General features: G+C 37.6%; 1 protein-coding gene across 4 annotated transcripts in view; it reads left to right on the top strand.

Annotated features, from left to right (window-relative positions):
• Positions 1-16,924, top strand: part of CRACD (capping protein inhibiting regulator of actin dynamics) — a 337,455-nt gene that overhangs the window by 87,599 nt on the left and 232,932 nt on the right. The window contains exon 1 of one of the 4 annotated variants that reach the window (XM_077136936.1): positions 1,738-1,898. The exons of the other annotated variants lie outside the window; for them this stretch is intronic. The gene's annotated coding sequence lies outside the window, so the exon portion shown is untranslated. Of the gene's footprint in view, positions 1-1,737; positions 1,899-16,924 lie in introns of those variants that run through there. 4 annotated transcript variants of the gene reach the window in all.

Consider the following 16,924-nt stretch of genomic DNA (forward strand, 5'->3'; position numbering starts at 1 on the left):
TATTGTGTCTCAAAAATGTCCTTTGCAGCATTTTCTCTTCCGTTATTAGATCCAGTCCAGGATTATGTATTGCATCTAATCGCCATTGTCTCCTTAGTTTCGCTTTTAAAAAAATCGTGGAAACATATACAACATAAACTTTCTCATCTCAGCCACTCTCAAACATACTGTTCAGTGGGAGTAATCAATTCACAGGATTGTGCTGCCCTCATCACCATTCATTATGAGAACTTTCCCATCATCCCAAACAGAAATCCTACACCCAATACGCATTAACTCTGCTTTCCCTTTCCCCTGACTCTGCCAGCCTGTACTCTACAGTCTGTCTCGATAAGTTTGCATATTATAGTTTTTCATATAAATGGAATTATACGAAATCTGTGTTTTTGGTCTGGTTTATTTCACTCAACATGATGTCTTCAAGGTTCATTGGTGTTGTAGCGTATATCAGAACTGCATTCCTTTTTAAAGCTGAGTAATCTTCCCTTTATTTATATACCACATTTTGTTTATCCGTTCATCTACTCATGGCCATTTAGGTTAATTGTACCTTTCAGCTATTGTGAATAATGGTGCTGTGACCATCGATGTACAGATATCTATTGAAGTCCACGCTTCCGATCTTTTGGGTGTATATCTACAAGTGAGTGAGATTGCGGGGTACATATGATCATATTTCCCACCTCCAGTACTCCCTTTGGTGTTGTATATTTACAGATTTCTATCTGCTATCATTCTTCTGCTTAAAAAAACTTCTTTAACATTTCTTGTAGTGTTGACTTGCTTGCTGGTGATAAATTTTTCCAGCTTTTGTATGTCTGAAAATTTAATTTCACCTTTTAAAAATGTCTGCTTCATGAGAACTTCTTCAAAGTTTAAAAAATTGCTTCCTTTTTTATAATTTAAGATGATGCATGGGAATTCTAAACTGATCGGTCACTCCATCATGATGTAAAGTTCGCAACATGGTTCAAATGTAACTGTAGAATTCATGAATAATATGGAGGCATGCATAAACTTTCTCTTAGAAATTGGAGAGGAGTTGTAATATTTCACACTTTTGTGCAATTCGATTAAATCATAATGCAGAAAAAAAGTCTGCTTTTATTTATTTTTTATTCTTAGGAAGTCTTATTTTTTTTATTGGACTGACTTCAAGGTAGAAGCTTTCAGAGAGGGCAGCCTCTATCCCTTGGCAATCTGTTCCTGGCATTTTTCTTTGGCCTCCTTCATTCTCTTGGCCAAAAGTTTAGCCTATGTTGTAGCCTCTTCCTTAATTTTCTTAGTATGCTGTTTCTTTCAGAGCAATGCCCTGATGTTTGTGTTGCAGAACATGTGGAGTAAAAGGTGCTGAGTCTTGGATGCTCACCTTTTTTGTATAGAGGCTCTCTTACAATGTGCTAGTGGACGTTATAGTCTTTAAGGAGACTGAAAAGTTTGCAGATTCTGCTCTCTCTTTTTGGCCCCAGGTGACAAGGTATAGTAGTGTTGGTCAATCCAGCAATATCCTTTTCTCCTGTTTTTTTTTTTTTTTTTTTTACAATAAACAAGTTGAGAACACTCATATTGGGATCACAGTGCTACCCTGAACAGATTTGTGTTTTCTTTCTGCAATTCTCCTTGGTCTATAGTAGGACTGTCCCTTACTCAGTAACAGGTGGACATGGCCATGGGTCAGTAGGGTAGGGTTACCCTACTTCTTGGGGTAAGCTTGTTTGCATTTATGATTCCTACAACATAGCCCTTCCACTCTTCACCCAGAGGGTTAAACGCAACATCCGTGACCCTACACTTCTCATGAAAGAAACGAAGCTTGTGCTCATCATCCACTTCAGTGAACTTCCGGCATCTAAGAAAGATATGTTCAGCTTCATCCTGAACAGTGGCTCGCTTCCAAGGTACCACAAAAAGAGCTCCCCTTTGTTTTTGGAAGATATTTTCACTGCGTAGAGAATTCCTTGTGAATGTGGGTTTTTTTCTTTCAGACTTTACAGACATCCCACTATTGTTTTCTGGCTTCAATCTACTGAAGTCTGCTGTCATTCTTATCTTTATATTCTTCTGTATATGATAACAATCTTTTTTCTCTGGATCTTTAAAGATTTTTCTCTTTATTACTGGTTTTTAATAATTTGATTAGGTTGTGTCTTACTGTATTTTTCTCCATGTTTCTTCTGCCTGAGGGGTTATTGAGCTTCCTGGATATAAATTTCTCGTTTTCAGGAAATTGGGAAACTTTTCAGCCATTAGTTCTTCAAGTGATTTTTTTTCTTCGCTCATCTCTTCCCCCCGCCCTCTCTCTTTCTCTCTAGCTAAGGCTCCAGTTATTCTTACATTAGTAAACTTGATGTTGTCCCACAGCTCAGTGTTGTTCTGTTAAGTCATTTATCTCATTGTATTTCTTTTTGGAGAATTTGTATTGCTGTATCTTTACATTTACTTATTTTTTCTTCTATAGTGCCTTATCTACTGTTAATCCCATTATTGTACTTTTCATCTCTGAAAGTTTGATTTGGTCTTGTTTCTGTCTCCTATTTCTCTATCCAGCTCATGTTTTCCTCTACCTTTTTGAACCTATGGAACACAGCTATAATATCTGTTTTAACACCTTTGTCTACTAAGTCTCCCATCTGTGTCATTTTCAGATCTACTTCTGTTGATTACTTTTTTCATTATTGGTCCTATTGTTTTGCTTCTTTGCATGCCAGGAAGTTTTAACTGGATGCCAGACATTGTGAGTTTCATGTTGTTGGGTGCTGGACTTACGTGTTCTGCTGTATTCTTCGAAAATTTTTTGAATTTGGTTCTGGGTTGCACTTACCTGGGTAATAGTTTACTTCTTTAGGAAGCAGTTGATCCTTTCAAGGTTTACTTTTAACCTCTTTTAGGTGAACTCATAACAGCTTTTAGTCTAGTGCTCATTTGGCCCCACTACAAAAGCAGTGCCCTTTTGAGGATTATAGTTTTTGCCCTGTGTTAGGTCTTTCCATTCTGGCTGGCGGGAGCATGAAGTTTTCATAGTCCTGTGTGAGCTCAGTTACGGTTCTCTCTTATCCATTGTTTAGGTAGTTTCTTCACATACTTGTGCTGATTATTGCTCAGCTGATGACTTGGGGAGAATTCCTGCAGAACTCCAGACTTCTTTTTACCCGTAGCTCTCTCCTTTTTGGTACCCTGTCCGGCGAATTCTAGCTGTCTTGGCGTCCTGAACTCTTAACTCTATTTCCTCAACTCACATAGACCACTGGGTTCTGCCTGGGTTTCTCTTCTCTTAACCACAGCCTGTAAATTCTCTCTGGTTAATAAGTTGGGCACTCGTAGAGCTCAACTCTTTAATTTCTCTTCTCCAAGGGATTACTGTTTTGTACTGTCTATTGTCTGAAAACCATTTTTCCTATATTTTGTCCAGTTTCTTAGTTGTTTAAGGTGGAAGGCAAATTCAGTGCCTTTTATCTCATCTTGGCCAGCACTTGGGTGTCTTTTTAAAGAATAAGGAAAAATTGAAGTGAGCGTGGATTTAAAGAGTGGAATACAGACGTAGGTGAAAGCTGTTTCTCCCCTGAACTTCAATGGAAATCTCTTGCATTAAGACTACCTTAGCTCATTAGCCTTTCCTTTGTATTTATCTTTCAAAGGGTTAGGCACTGTGGTTCAGATTAAGGTGGCAGTGGTCCTCAACTGTCTACAACGACCATGGTGGGATTTTCTCTAATGTCATGATCTGATCCCTTAAATCATCAATCCAAGAGATAGATGAGGTCATGAAGGATGTTATTAAATCACTAGCACTTCAGTTCTCTGATTCTGAATTCAAATTTTTATCTGTTCACTATCCTGTACCAGGTGACTTACACTAGAACGCCATGTATGTAAAGGGACAGTTTATCATCCTCTATCAAAATAGTCTGAAATACCTGATTTTTGAGAAGGTTAGACCCTACTGATTACTCGTAGAAATGCCTCTTCTAATTTTATAGCTTCTGTCTTAGGCAGCTGAAAATAACTTGCCCCTCTTTTAATCAACAGAAAATGCATTTGATGATTTTTCTTTTCTGTTCTTTCCTGAAGATACCCTCCTTTTTCTCGGCAGATTTCAAAGAGCTCTGATTATTAGAGCTTGCAATAGTAAGTATAGCTTTGGTAGCTGTCATAATTAGGCCAGTGTGTACAGTAATTCTTCTAATGAAAGGCCTGCTGATGACATGAAGAACGGTGCTAATCAAGTTGTTAATAATGTCTACGTTTTAGCTGGAAAAGTAATTTTGAAGTTCGTTCTCAAAAAGAGTGCCTCTGTAAATTCAGTTACAAAATATCTTTAAGCAGATCAGTTTCTTTTCCTTATGGTACTACACTTGTGACATTGCTCCAATATTTGATAATCATCATATGTCATTAATATTACTGTCATGCCTCTAAAGCTTTCTTAAGAGTAAGAGAAAACCTTGTTTCACCTCTTTATCTTCTTTTGACTGGAAGTGGACCCTCTTTTCCTTCCTTCCTTCCTTCCTTCCTTCCTTCCTTCTTTCCTTCCTTCCTTCCTTCCTTCCTTCCTTCCTTCTTTCCTTCCTTTCTTCCTTCCTCCCTCCCTTTTTACTATATCCCTAAGCAAGTAATTAAGAGAGAAAAGTCATCCCCTTTAAATCTTGTAACTCCATTGTTTTGTTTTGTTTTTAACTTTTAAAATTGTATAATATAACATTTGTACAAGGCAAAGAAAGAAAAAAGCAATGATTTTCAAAGTACTCTTCAACAAGCAGTTACCAGACAGATCCCAGAGTCTGTCATGGGCTACCATACCACCCTCTGAAATTTTTCCTTCTAGCTGCTCCAGCATATAGGAGACTAGAAGGCTTAAATATATTTTTTTGTCATCACAATTGACTATTTTTTTTTCTTTTTTGTGAAAAATAACATTTACAAAAACGCAATAAATTTCAAAGCACAGCACAAAAATTAGTTGAAGAACAGATTTCAGAGTTTGGTATGGGTTACAATTCCACAATTTTAGGTCTTTACCTATAGCTGCTCTAAGATACTGGAGACTAAAAGAGATTTCAATTTAATGAATCAGCAATCATATTCATTTGAAAAATCCTATCTTCTCTGTATAACTCCACCATCACCTTTGATCTTTCTATCCCACTCTTTAGGGGTATTTGGGCTATGGCCATTCTAACTTTTTCATTTTGGAATGGGCTGTCAGTAATATGGGCTAGGGAAATGGAACTAGATGATATTCTGGAGAGGCTGGGCCCTCTAAGTTTCAGAATTGACCTGGTCCTGGAAAGTTACTCCAGTGCATGGAACCTTTGTAGAATCTTATATATTGCCTTAGGTGTTCTTTAGGATTGGCTGGAATGGTCTTGGTTGGGGCATGGCAGGTTATGACAGGTAGCAATGTCTAACTAAAGCTTGCATAAGAACAACCTCCAGAGTAGCCTCTTGGCTGTATTTGAACTCTCTCAGCCACTGATACTTTATTAGTTACACTTCTTTCCCCCCTTTTTGTCAGGATGGAATTGTTGATCCCACAGTGCCAGGGCCAGACTCATCTCTGGAAGTCATCTCCCATGCCATCAGGGAGACTTTCACCCCTGGATGTCATGTCCCACATAGATAATTTCACTTGCAGAGTTGGGCTTAGAGACAGTGAGGCTACATCTGAGCAACAAAAGAGGCCCTCCAGAAGCAACTTCTAGGCATGCCTATAGGTAGGCTAAGCCTCTCCGCTACATGCATAAGCTTCACAAAAGTAAGCTTCAAGGTCAAGTACGTGGCCTATGGATTTGGGTGTCCCTAATGTTTGACACAGTACAGGGGATTCCTTGATGGTAAAGTTTAATAGTTTCATATTTTTTCTCCTATCCCTCAGGGGACTTTGCCAATACTTTTTGATTATCTTAATATATTCTAGGATGTATCCAGGCATTACATTAAACTATACAGGATTAAAGGCCTTCATTCTTATTCTGGGCTCCCTGTGTTTCAGTTCTTCAAATGAGCTATCCAGACAGGCTGAGTTAGATTATGTGCTACAGACAATTTAGGTTTCTTTCTTTGGTCTCAAAGAGTAGGTGCAGTTTAAAACATAGACCATGTCTTCCTTAACACTGTGTTCTGAATTACCTTAATACCAACTGATCGGCTTTATTCTTATCTCTAAATATCAGGTTATAGATATATATAACAGCCTCTCACAATCCAGGAATAATAATTACTGCTCTGGATATAAGAATATCTGCTATAAGAGCTTACAATCTAGACCCTGTTTTCTTATAAGCATTTTTCAAGGAGACCCTACAATAATTTGGCTTATTTTTGGCTTATTTTGCCTCACCAAATGTCTCATAGGTTCATTCACATCGTTGTGTGCCTCATGATCCATTGTTTTTTAATAGATAATGAAAGAAAGAAGTGGTTCTTAAAGGAATGTTGCGGCATTGTCAGCTCAGTTTCACTTATATCAGAACACCTCAATCTCCAGCCTACCTCAGCTACCTCAGAAGGAGTGCTTGTAAATGAAACATTGGCTGTGTGAGAGGCAGAGAAATGCTTCAGTATTCTGAGATGACTGACAAATAGATAGAACATAGTTTTATGTCCCTGGCAATGCAGTGATTGTGAAAAGTTTTACATAAGTTTAAAAATACTTTTTCGCATTTTTTCCTTTTTTTTTGCAAAAGTTTAACTACATTTATATAAACAAAGAAAAAAAAGTCCACAATCCTCCCATATATTTAAACTTTGACTTTTTCCTCTTTGCTTTCAACACTTATTCACCTGCATAAATGATTTTGAATTTAAATCATAACATAAATACAGTTTGGGATTCAGTTTTTTGTTTTTTTTTCACATGGGCAGGCACTGGGAATCGAAGGTAAAAACTCTGTTACTAAGCCACCATTGCCCGTCCGGCATACAGTTTTTTAAAATCTGCCTCACAGAATATACTTTTTGTATGTTTTTAGCATATTGTTTCTGGTTACCTGTAAATTTAGTTTAGTTTTCCCTCGCTATGTTATACAAGTATGGTCACCAGAGGACAGAATCAATTTTTTTCTCTCTCTTTTTTTTTGTAAATGTACATTTTAACCCATTTTTTAAATTAATTTTTAAATTTTTGAAAAAATACCCAAAGCACCAAATGCAAACATTCGTAACTTTTGATCATTCCGTTCTACGTATATAATCAGTAATTCACAATATCACGTAGTTGCATATTCATCATCATGATCATTTCTTGGAACATTTGCATCTATTCAGAAAAAGAAATAAAAAGAAAACAGGAAAAAATTCATACATACCATATCCCCCAACCCTACCCCTCACCGATCACCAGCATTTCACTCTAAATTTATTTTAACAATTTGTTCCCCCTATTATTCATCTTTATTCCATTTGTTTTACTCATCTGTTGATAAGGTAGATAAAAGGAGCATCAGACACAAGGTTTTCATAATCACACAGTTACATTGTGAAAACTATATCATTATACAATCATCTTCAAGAAACATGGCTACTGGAACACAGCTCCACATTTTCAGGCAGTTCCCTCCAACCTCTCCATTACATCTTGAATAACAAGGTGATATCTATTTAATGCATAAGAATAACCTCCAGGATAACCTCTCAACTCTGTTTGGAATCTCTCAACCATTGACACTTTATTTTGTCTCATTTCGCTGTTCCCCCTTTTGGTCGAGAAGGTTTTCTAAATCCCTTGATGCTGAGTCTCGGCTCATTCTAGGGGTTTTCTCAGTCCCTTGATGCTGAGTCTCAGCTCATTCCAGGATTTCTGGGCCACGTTGCCAGGAAGGTCCACACCCCTGGGAGTCATATCCCACGTAGACAGGGGATGAGCAGTGAGTTTGCTGGTGTTGGCTGAGAGAAAGAGGCCACATCTGAGCGACAGAAGAGGTTCTCTTGGGGTTGACTCTTAGGCCTAATTTTGAGTAGGCTTAGCCTATCCTTTGTGGGGTTAAATTTCATATGAACAAACCCCAAGATTGGGCACTCAGCCCATTGCTTTGGTTGTCCCCACTGCTTGTGAGAATATCAAGAATTCTCCACTGGGGAAGATGAATTTTTCCCCTTTCTCACCATTCCCCGAAGGGGACTTTCAAATACTTTTTTATTCACTGTTCAAATCCTTCTGGGATTTATTGGGGCATCACTCTGGACAAACCTACAAAATCTCATGCCCTACTCAAGGTTCCATGTACTTATGGTGGTCAATTAAGCTGTCCACATAAGTTATATTAGGAAATGCACTTGTCAAAATATAAATTTTGTACCAAATAAGCATCTTTTGCTTTAGTCTCACACATAAGGTAACATTTTAAAATATTAATTACGATCTATTTTCAGCACCCTGCAGTAATGACATTCCTTTGTTCTTCCTAATGCAAAAACCACATTTATTTTTTTAATAAAAAAATTTTTTAAATTTGTACATTTAGTCACTATCATTATATACTCTAGACATTTCTGGATTATACCGTCTCAGTCTTTATCGTCTATCTTTCTTTCTGATTTCATTTGTGCCCCCAGCCCTCCTCCCTCTATCACTCTCACATTCAGCTGCATTCAGTGTTTTAACATAATTGTATTACAGTTAGGCAGTATTGTGCTGTCCATTTCTGAGTTTTTACATTTCGTCCTGTTGCACAATCTGTATCCCTTCAGCTCCAATTACCCTATATCTTACCCTATTTCTACCTCCCGATGGTCTCTGTTACCAATGATATTGTCCAAGTTTATTCACTAATGTCAGTTCATATCAGTGAGACCATACAGTATTTGTCCTTTTGTTTCTGGCTAATCTCACTCAGCATAATGTCCTTAAGGTCCATCCATGTTGTTACATGCTTCATAACTTTATTCTGTCTTAAAGCTGCATAATATTCCATTGTATATATACATATATCAGTTTGTTTTAACCCATTTTTAACACACTATGCCTCAGCTCTCTTCTCTTATATTCCTTCTATCTGTGGATAGTCTCCAAGGTTCATTTTAGCTGAGAAGAGCCAGAGGAGCTGGACATTTTTTCAGGCACTGTCACTGTACATCACATTTACCTTTTTGTTCTCTAGCCCAGGCTCTGGGTCATAGTGGGGACTGTGGGTCATGCTGAGTGAATTTGTGGGAAGGCGCACTGGCTAATCAATACTGCTTAGATAGTCACAGGCTCTTTTTGGCGTGTGGGGCCCCTTCTACTTACTACAGTTGCCCTGTGCTGTTTGTGTATGTTTTGTTATTTTAATGACTTCAGTCTCTAAAGCATACGTCTACACGTCAATACAAAAGACAAAAATCTTTCCATATTAAATGTGATTGATGGAGCTTCTCTCAGCTATTGAATTTCTGTATTTCTTATTCCTAATAGAATGACATAAATATTCTTATATTATATAAGTACTTGTGCACATAAACATATCTATCCTCTGAAAGCTAAATGAAAGACAATCCTGAAAAGTCCAGACAGCATTTCGTGGGGCGTCTTTAACACATCCCCCTTCCTCTCTAGCAGCTCCTGCTTTCACCCCATCCACGTCAGATTAGTCTCTTCTAACAGCCACTCTTTTGGCAATATCCTGAACTTTCTGGTACCTTCCATAATGCAAATCCAACAAAATCTAAATCCCTAAAGGATCCCAACTGTTTGCCTTCTCCATGCCTGTTCCTAGGCTGTGCTGAGTTCATCTAGAAAAAAGAAAAATTCATTGAACCAGCCATGACTGAATGAATTAGAAAAAAGTACTATTTGCCAGTATATGAGCAAGTGACTTCCATTACAGACGTCAGAAGACTAGAAATCAGAGAAAGAGATCACTGTGGACTGAGGTGAACAGAGAAGGGACTAGTTTTAGCTTCTTTTCAGTTTTCTGCTATTTCTTCTGGCAACTGCCACCAAGAAGCATTTTATGAAGAGCTAAACCCAAACATTTAAAACAAAAACTAAAATTGTTTAAATTCTGCATACCAGAGATAAACACCAAACAGATTTTTTGTGTTTGCCACTAAGGAAACAAAGACTGATGTGACAGAAAATTTACACGGTGAATATGGGAGACTGGCAGAAAAAGTGGGGCTGGTTAATGGACGATCTTAAAATGCCAGACAGAGGGTTGTAAAACATACTAGAAATATTTTCTTGTAGTCGCTTGTCATCTAACAGTGATTTATCACTTACTAAAGCTTTCAAGAGATACTCCAAAACTTGGAATGAAAGCTCCCTAAAGATAAACCTTTTTCCATTTAGATGTTTACTTTTACTTATGATTTAACAGTTTTCCTTTTTTTTTTCTGATTGACTTACTTTAATACCTTTCTCCAATTATAAAAGTAATAGGTATTCAAAATCAGGTATGAGGGAATTTTTAAAAAAGAAAATAAAAATCACTCATTTTCCTTCACTCTGAAATAACCATTGTTAATATTTTGTTGTCTGTCCTTCCATACTTATTTATATGTACATTTTTTACAACAATGGGATTGTGCTATATAGATTATTTCTTAAACTTCTGGCTTTTTAATATACTATGAATGTTCTTCCATATTAAGAAATATAGATCTATATTATGATATTTTATGGCTAGATAGTACTACATTGTGTGTTATGTCTTAATTTAATTAACTGCTGCTGTAATGATGGATGTTTAGGTTGATTTTATTTCTTCATATCTATATTTTGTTTAAATACTGCCTTTCTAAAAGAATATACTTTTTTTTTTTTTACTGTCAACCTTTTCTAAATATCCATTTCTCTGTATCCGTAAGAAATCTTGGAATTATATCATCTTTTCCCAATTTATCTTTTTTTTTTTTACTTTGTGATGTTTTATTTTACATTTTCTTCTAATTATATTTAGCAGTCTTTTCCCTCACGTTTTCTAGATTTGGTTTCCTGCTTATAAAAGTCTACTTCTTTCAGTATTGTTAATTTTTCTTTTGTACTCTAGTGAGTTGAAAAACATTTATGCTTTTAGTCTACATGGCCTATATGTAGGCATAATTTTTAAAGAAGTCATCTATCTTAATTCTGCCCAAATATTTAGTTGGTTGTCACAATACTTATCCAATCATCCGTTCTTTCTTGCTGCTTTAACAGTACAAATTTATCCTACACTAAAACCCGGTGTTTTTTAGGTCTATTCATGGACTCTCTAGCTTCACCCCATGATCATTTTGGATATTCCTGTTCTAGTACCACGTTACTGAAATTTGGGTGCTGTATTCTATTTTACTATCTGGTAGGGCAAGCCACATTCATTGATTTTCTCTTTCAGAATGTTTATTGGCCATGATATATTATTCTTTTACTAGACTACTAGATTGGACTTGTTTTGATCTGTATATATATTTTTCTATGCTGTATGAGGGAGTTCACGTTTCATTCTTTTTCTATGTGAGACTCCTCTTATCGCAGCACCATTCATTTAATTTTTGTTTGGTTGGCTTTTCGTTTGTTTGCTTGTTTGTTTGCCTGGGAAGTGCATGGGCCAGGACTCGAACTGGGTCCCCCACATGGCAGGCGAGAATTCTAACACTGAGCTACCCTTGTACACCAACTTATTAATATTTTGTTTCTGATTTTATATATATGTTCATAAATGAGATTGGCCAACGGTTTTACTGTGGGGCCTGTCTTTTTCAGCTTTGGCGCCAATGTTATACAGCATTCATTCTTTTAATAAACTTATAGTGCATTTGTATATAATATGCCAGGACTGCTGTTCAGTACTGGGGATTAAATGATGAACAAGGTTACAAAATCTCTGCCCTCTTTTAGCCTGTAGTTGATTGAGGATGGAGTTAAAAAAAAAAGCAGAAATTACAATACAATGGGAAAAAGCTGCGTAAAGGGGACCATAAGGTGTTAGTGGAAAAAAGGAGAACCCTCTATCACAGACTTGGGGATATCAGAAAACTCTTTCTAAAGGAAAGAATTTAAACTGGCGTTTAAGTAGGAATTGTCCATTCAGAAGAGTTAGTGGGGACGGGGGAGGAGAGTGTTCGAGAGAGGTGGAAAATTCTGTGGGATGGCCTGCAGGTCAGGGAGAATATGGTGCTTCTGAGAAAATGAAAACTTTCTGCAGAACTGGGGCAAAAGTGGGAGGAGGAGAGAGAATTGCGGTTGGGGCACTTAGCAAAGACCAGAATATACGGGGCCTTGTAGAACATGAACTTTGCCCTAAGACTAGGAGGAGCCATTAAGGCAGAGAAGTGGTATCAGGTTTAAGCAGAGACGTGATATCAGATTTCTTTATTAGAGAAGTCTCACTCATTTGAATAGGACAGAAGGCAAGGATGGAACTAGGAGACCAGTTTGAAAGTTGTTATGTTAATCGTGTAGAAAGATGACAGTGGTAAGATCTAGGGTAAATTAATTCAAGAGAATTAGGAAGCTCTTCATTTCCTAGAAGGTTTAAAAGACTTTTAACTGCAAAACTGCCTGGGCCAGGGACTCTTTTTTTTTTTTAACATTTATGTATGTTTTTTTACTTTTTACATTTATTTCCCAATTTATTCATTTTTCTACCTCTTTTTGGTATAAAGAGGTATATATTCTGGTAATGCATATTTTCATTGAAAAATCATCCATTTTATCTGTAACTTAAATGTTTAACTATAAAGCTTGCATATGCTTCTCTTATCATTTTAATCTCATCCATATCTGTTCTAAACTCCATTTCTCATTCCAAATACTCCATGTTCATATTGTGTCATTTGTTTTTTGTTATATATGCCAGAAATTTACTTACAATAGGAACACTGTTCCAAAAAATGTTGTTAAGTAAAAGTGTTCATGCTGATATAAGCCTGTGAGACTGGATTATCCATATTTAAAACAGTTAGATACTTTAGAACTTTTTAGAGTCTTTAATAAACTGTTGTACATAATGAATTCTTAACAGGGATATTTAGTATGCAGAGTTTTCCAAATGTATTTGCCACAAAACCTTTTTGTCCCCACAGAGCATCTGTGAACATCTCCCAGAATTGTTGTTCAGTTGAAACACAATTTGGTGATTTCAGAAAACCAGCTCTTAGTTTTATTTATTAATTCTCTCTTTACTTCCTAAGTATTTTCTGCTTTTATTTTATTAATTAACCTTTCCTACTTTTATTTTCTTTTATTCTTTTTTAATTTTCTAAAGTTGTGTTTAGTTTATTAACAGCTTTCAAGGTTATTAGAAAGAACATTTTAAGGATATTAATTTTCTTCTGTGTATAGCTTTTACTGCATCCTTTAGATTTTAGTATTCTGTACCCTTTGTTGTTAATTTCTGTATAATCTATCATTTCAGTTTTGATTTCTGTTTTGACCCAAAAGTTATTCAAAAGAGTGATTTCTAATATACAGGTGATTCATGAGACTTTGTCTGTGATTTAAATTTGCAAGTAATTAGATATACATGTATTTATTTTTAAAATTATTCTTTTGTTATAAGCATGAATAGAGAATATTTCATCTAATACTAATAATAGAAACCATCTATTTCGGTTTGCTAAAGTTGTTGGAATACAAGGTACCAAAGTGGGTTGGCTTTTTCAAAAGAGACTCATTAGGTTACAAATATACAGTTCTAAGGCCATAACAATATCCTAATTTAAGGTATAAACAAGAGTATACCTTCACTGAAGAATGGCTGATGGCCTCCTGGGTTCCTCTGTCACGTGCGAAGGCACATGGCAGTGTCTGCTGGCCCTTCTTTTCTGGGTCAGTTTCAAAATTGCTCTCTCAGCTCCTATGGGTCCTTCTGGCTTTTCCTTGGTCTTCTTTCTGAGCTCTGTCTTTCCATGAGTTCTCTTAAAGGATTCTGGTAAAGAATTAAGATCTACCTTGAATTGGATGGGTCACGTCTCCATGGAGGCAGCCTAAATAAAAAGGTCCCACGCACAATGAGTCTGCACCCATAACAATGGGTTAGAAGAACATGGCTTTTCTGGGGTACACATCAGCTTCAACCAGTGCATTCCACCCTCTGGACCTCCAAAAGACATGGTCTTTCCAAATAGAAAATACATTAATTCCATCACAATATCACAAAAGTCTTAAACCATTTCAGTAACAATACAAATATAATACAAAGTCAAAGTTTCATCAAAATAAGCCATAGGCATGATCTGTCTTAAGGCAGATATTTTCTTCTATCTGTAAATCTGCAAAACTTAAACTAGTTGTCTGTTTCCAATATACAAAGGATAGTCATAGTATAAATATTCCAATTTCCGTAGGGAGAAATTGGAAGGAAAACAGCAGGGGTCACAGTTCCCAAACGGTTTTTTTTTTTTTTTTTTTTTTTTTTTTTTTACATGAGCAGGCACCGGAAATTGAACCCAGGTCCTCGGGCATGGCAGGCAAGCATTCTTACCTGCTGAGCCACCATGGCCCGCCCCCCAAACAGTTCTAAAAACCTGCAGAACAAACTCTGTTAGATTTCAAAGTCTGAGAGTCATTTATAGAATGATATTTTATCCTCAGGGTTTGAGAGAGCTTAAGTTCTACACCCTCCAAGGGCTTATGCTTTGGTTCTGCTCTCTCCAAACACTGGGGTGACGGTTTCAACATTTCCAAGCGTTGGAGAGTCCACCTTGTTCTCAGCTTCACCTTTTCCAAGCACTGGGGCGGCACCTGGACTCTCTGCCATCTCTGGGGCACATTCTCAACCACTTCAGAACAGTGAGGTAGTGGCCAGGCTCTCCCCAGTCCTCAGGGAATGTGCTTCACCCACTCTGAAGCTGGGGGCAGCAAGACACTTCCTGAAAAATGGGGCTGCCAGGCTCCCTCTGTAAACTCCAGGGCAAACTCACCCTTTCTCCATGCATGGAAGGGTCTGCTCTCCTGGCCCGAGCTGTGTTAGCCCCATACCTTGCTTCCACGGTTCTGCATTTAAAGTCAACTCCCCCTCAATCTGTCTCCTTTCTGTGTCTTTTTAGTCTGGACTGGCAGTGGTTCCATTTATACAGATCCCACAACAAACCAGCTGATTTTCCATGCAGTAAATAGGAATCCAAACCATCAGACAGTAGGACTTCAAAAATCCTTCCTGGATAAGTGCATTTCCAATCCTGGCTTTCTCTGAAATAGCTGACTGTTTCCATGTTTGGTTAAGTCCTCATATAGGGCACTATTCTCTGGGAACTCATTTTTCAAAAGCTCAGAACTTTCCAAACTATTGGTTTCTGGTTTCTTTGTACCGAAGAATTCAGTTCTCAACTTATTCCTTTCCTCTCACATTTTACTATAAGCTGCAAGTGGAAGTGTGATGGTTAGGTTCTGGTGTCAACTTGGCCAAGTGATGAGGCCCAGTTGTCTGGTCAGGCAAACACTGGCCTGCAAGGAAATTTCATGGTTGGTTGAAAAACCGGAAGGCTGGTGTATTAAATCTTCAGTCAGTTGATTACATCTGTGGCTGATTTCATCTGGGATCAACTAAGCCATGCCTCCCATCAATGAGATAATCCAATCAGTTAAACAGAACCTGTTGGTTTTGTTTTCCAGAGAATCCTGACTTAATACAGCTTGGTACCTGGAGTGGGTCTTGAGAAACAGAATTTAAAAAATGGGTTTTTACAATTGGCTTTCTATTCTGATTAGACTCAAAGGCACTAATGAGTATGTTTCCAATAATCAAATAGCACTGACAGCCAGTCCATGGGGTGAGGTGGCAAGAGAGCTACATAAAATATCACCACTGGATTCTGCTAATTGTATGCTGATACAAGGAAAGGCTCTGGGTGAAAGTGTTTTTGATACCTTTATGGAGTTTGGTGGGGTTAAGAGATTTGATGTTGGCTGGTATTAAATATACTAGATAAGCCGATGAGGGAAAAAGATGTGATGAAGGCTTCAGATTTCCGACTTAAGTGCCTGTGAACAATGTAAAAGTTTCCATGTGTGCCCTGAAGGAAAATTGTGTTTCCTGTAGTCACAGACTTGAGATCTTTGAAAACCAGACACAAATCCTTGTGCAAGTAGCAGATTTACAATGTAAACTAAAATCTCAACCTTGCAGGGTGTCTGCTGTTAAAGTAAGGGCTTTGATTGGAAGAGAATGGGATCCTGAAACATGGGATGGGGATAGATGGTTTGATAATGATGGCAATGAGGAAATAGAATCCCTGGAATCTGCTGAGCCATTGCTAGATAGACTTGTAATGGACTGCCCTAAGGGAAGAGCTTCCTGACCTTTAGCCTGCCTTGAGGAAACAGCTTCCTGGCCACCAGTCTTCCCAGAGGAGTCTGCCATCCTTCTACCTAAAGAGATTGACCCTCCAGTGCCTGCTAACCCTGTAACCACCTCTCCTGGGGAAGCAGCTCTCATTCCTGTCTGGAGTGACTAATCCTGTTTCATCAGGTGAAATTGCAACCGAATGCCCTGAAGTAATTGACTTGAAAAACACTTCTGTTTCTTTTCATGACCCTCCCCCACCACGTCTCTTTTCTTCAAGACCTATAACTAGACTAAAGTCCCAACAGGCCCTGAAAGATGAAGTACAAAGTGTGCCTACTAAGCGGTATGCTGCACTCCAAAGAACTGCATGAATTTTCTAATGTATATATACAAAAATCAGGGCAATATGTATGGGAATAGATATTAAGGGTGTGGGATATTGGTGGAAGGAATATAAAGTTGGATCAAGCTGAATTTATTGATATGGGCTCCCTGAGCAGAGATTCTGCATTCAATGTTGTAGGCTTGAGAGGTTAGAAAAGGCATTAGCAGTTTGGATGATTGGCTGAAACAAACTGTTTCGAAAGGTGGCCAACATGACCTGAGGACAAAATGCCAAAACTGCCCTGGTATAATGTAAATGAGGGGATCCGGAGGCTTAGAGAGATTGAAATATTAGAGTGGATTTATCATGGAAGATCTGCTCACGCACCCCGGGAATGTCCAGAGGACACGTCTTT

The sequence above is a fragment of the Tamandua tetradactyla genome, chromosome 19, assembly GCF_023851605.1.
Source record: "Tamandua tetradactyla isolate mTamTet1 chromosome 19, mTamTet1.pri, whole genome shotgun sequence".
NCBI classification, from domain to species: Eukaryota; Metazoa; Chordata; class Mammalia; order Pilosa; family Myrmecophagidae; genus Tamandua; species Tamandua tetradactyla.